Source organism: Limulus polyphemus, unplaced genomic scaffold (assembly GCF_000517525.1).
Source record: "Limulus polyphemus unplaced genomic scaffold, Limulus_polyphemus-2.1.2 Scaffold747, whole genome shotgun sequence".
Classification (NCBI taxonomy): Eukaryota; Metazoa; Arthropoda; class Merostomata; order Xiphosura; family Limulidae; genus Limulus; species Limulus polyphemus.
In genome coordinates, this window is record NW_013666357.1 from 33672 (window position 1) to 37019 (window position 3348).

The following is a 3348-nucleotide window of genomic DNA, read 5'->3' on the forward strand; positions in this document are numbered from 1 at the left end:
CTAGCAAATACTGGATTATTCGTGATGTTCCCCAATCGTTCTAGAATCTCATGACATGTTACGGGCGTCACGTGAATTCCGCTGTCGTAACAGTATTTGTTTAAGTTTTACAAAGAAAGTTAACGTATTTGTTTAAAGTATCTATAACTTATACTAGATATTTTAAACAAATGTTCTGAAACTGAAATTATGTATAGTGCGTGAATTTGGAATTCCAGTATACTTTTCCATTTACAGATCCGGCATATGCAGATGAAATTTGTAATAAATTTATTAATGGTGAATTGTAACGTTCAAGCATTGCATCAACTAATCATTCAAGAGGCCTAACAGTAACATCACCCAACAACACTCCTAATGGTGATAATGAGAATAAAACAGCCTACCACTCAGGAAACAGCTTCTGAAAGTAACTCTTATTAAGTTATTTTTTAATTGCCAATAAAATTTTGAAGAAAAGTTATAATTTTATTGTATATTGTACAAATAATTAATATTACTGTTACTATTAGGGTGATCCTCATGAAATTGATTAATTTTCTGTGGCAGTATACTGCTATTAGTAGTTGTAGATGCAAACAGTTTACATGATTTTGAAATTTATTCATATTCATACTTGTCTTGAGTAAGGGTACTTAAATAAAGGCTTTGTATCAAATGGCCCCTGGGTCTGTATGTGATATTATTTATTTATTAAAATTAAACTACTTCTTGCAGTATTGTTAAAAATAGTTGGTATATGTAGCAAACATTTATTGTCAGCTAAAGAACTTAATGATTGATTTCCTGTATTTACATAATCAAATATTTCTGTGTGCAGCTTCCTTAAGAAAAGAAATACATTATTTTTTGTCAGTAATGAAGCCATAAGTATTATGCTTACATTTAAATGTGTATAACAATTGTTTGTGTGTGTATCAGTACAAAATATTTTGATTGTAGTATAAAGAGAATATCAACTGATTACTGACAAATTGTATACTTTTATTTAGGTAAATGGTCATCTACAGGTGTTAAGTGCCTTATTGCCATATAGTTAGACATGGCAGATTTATTTGAAAATCCACCATGTATAAAATAAAATTGTGGATTAAGGTAGGTAAAAAAAAAGGGTTTCCAGAAAATGGAGAGGCATGTGATAAGAAATGGTGAAATATTCTCCAAACATGCAGAAGAATTAAAGACTTAAAAAACGAAATGGGAAAGGCTATAAGAAACTCATTGGATACTGGTCTTAGGAATAAAGTATATCCAAGTCCTCCTGCCAGTTATCTGTCATTCCCAATAACCCTATGTTTCACCCACCCAACAAATTCAGAAATTGCAGGCCCATCATCTTCAATTAATCAAGATTTAAACAGTGAAACAGATACTCCCACTGCTTCATTTAGAATTGCAAGTCTGGCAAAAAAAAAAAAGAACATTCAGCCTCAAGACTGGTTTACTGATTTTTTAGAAGAAAGAAAGACAAGAAGTCAAAAAAGGAGTAAAAGAGAAACAAGAATGAGATTCAAAGGAACGAGAAACGAAACGTTGCAGGTAATAAACAGACTTACAGATGCTATATTATGACTTGTTAACAAAAAAAAAGATCAAAACTGATAAAATTTGTTTGCTATTTCTTTATCAATTTGTTTATGTTTAAAGTGGAAATCAAGAAATTAAAAACGTTATAATAAAATATGTATGTTAAAATAGGAAACTTGTCTATTTTAGTACTATAATCTTTATACCTATTATGAATTCACTGTGCTAAGGGATTAAACATAATTGTTTTTAATCATTACTCTTCTGACAACTTGTCTTCCCGTTAGCTAATGCTGACAGTTGAATTCTATTACAAGATGCACACAAGGGAATAAAATACAAAATATTTAATAAAGCCTAAGTAAATATACATAAATATAAGGATGAAACAACAATTCAAAAATGTAATAAGGTTATTTATATAACGAAGGAAAAAATATTTTAGTATATTTCCAAACACTGTAAGTATGGTCAAAATAAAGAACATTCCAATACACTTCAAATAATGTAGCTACGCCGATACTGGACTTAAACAATATGAAAAAAGTATGAGATAACTGAATAAAACCCCATAAATATTTGGGGGGGGGGGCAAAACAGGTATGTAGGGATCAGCTTTTACAGTGTAAGTCCACAGACTAAAAGCGTATGTGTTATGTGTGCTTAAACACAAATTTAGAGTTTTAATAAAAAGTACTAAAAATGTTTAAATAAACTACGATGTTACGTTTACATCATACTACGTGTAATTTTTTTTGTGAAATGTTAGTGGGAGGCAACTGCCCCTTCCTGCGGACGCCCATGGTTGGAACATTTTGTAAACATTTGGTATTCTCAGATTAACTCATTTAGCTAACAGTAAAATAGGTTAGGACCTAAGAATAAGGAGCATCGCCAGACACTTTATTACGAAATTATTGTCAGAATTTCGTTGTTCTATCCTAGACTGAGTCTAACACAAAAGAAAGAATCTGGACACACACTTGAACACAGTTACTCTACAAACCAACAGACACAATCTACACTAAGCGTAAATATGCCTTTCACCACAGAGAGAAAAAAAAAGACTAGTATTTTACTTCAGGCTGTAATCTTTATTTGCTTGAAACTTAACGTTGTGTGATCTCTTTATAACTTCTCTGATTGCCTTTGATAGTACACGTGTCCAAATACCTTTAATCTAAATTTTGTTTCATCTAATAATCATGCACGACACCTACGTGACTGAATATCACTGTCGCTTCAGTGCAAGGTCAGGTTTATACCCTTAGGGATATAACAAGTGTAAAGTTACAGTTATCTGTCCTGTTAGACAGTTTGTATGGTACTCTACTAAAGTGACTCGGTTATATGTATAATTAGTGTGTAAATAATTTTTTTACATCGGGAGCTAAACATACTCCACATGCACAATGTTTGTTAGAATTCTAAATATTAATTAAGGGACTAGAACATTTTTTTATAAGTCTACATATCACAAGTGCATTATAGCAGTGTTACTTGACCCAATATTACCTAAATGTGAAGTTTATTTCGTATTTGAGAAAAACACATTTCAAAATTTCTAAGGAAAGCACGTCTATAAATGTCAACTGTACTTGTAATTTTATTTGAAAAATTTTCTACAAATGTAAACAACGTTATTTCTCACACGAACTTTGTGTGAGCTTACAGAAGGAAGGCCCTAGAGCAGTGTTTCTCAAAGCCGGTCCAACGGACCGGTACCGGTCTAGGTTTACCTGAATCTAGTCAGCCCCCGACCAAAAATTTGAATGAACTTATACTATAGCGCTTAGTCATAGGTCACTGAAAAGTGCAAAG

At 31.8% G+C, this 3348-nt stretch overlaps 1 pseudogene; it reads left to right on the top strand.

The window, feature by feature from the left end:
• Positions 1-2064: 2064 nt before the first annotated feature.
• Positions 2065-3348, top strand: part of LOC106460309 — a 3845-nt pseudogene continuing 2561 nt past the window's right edge.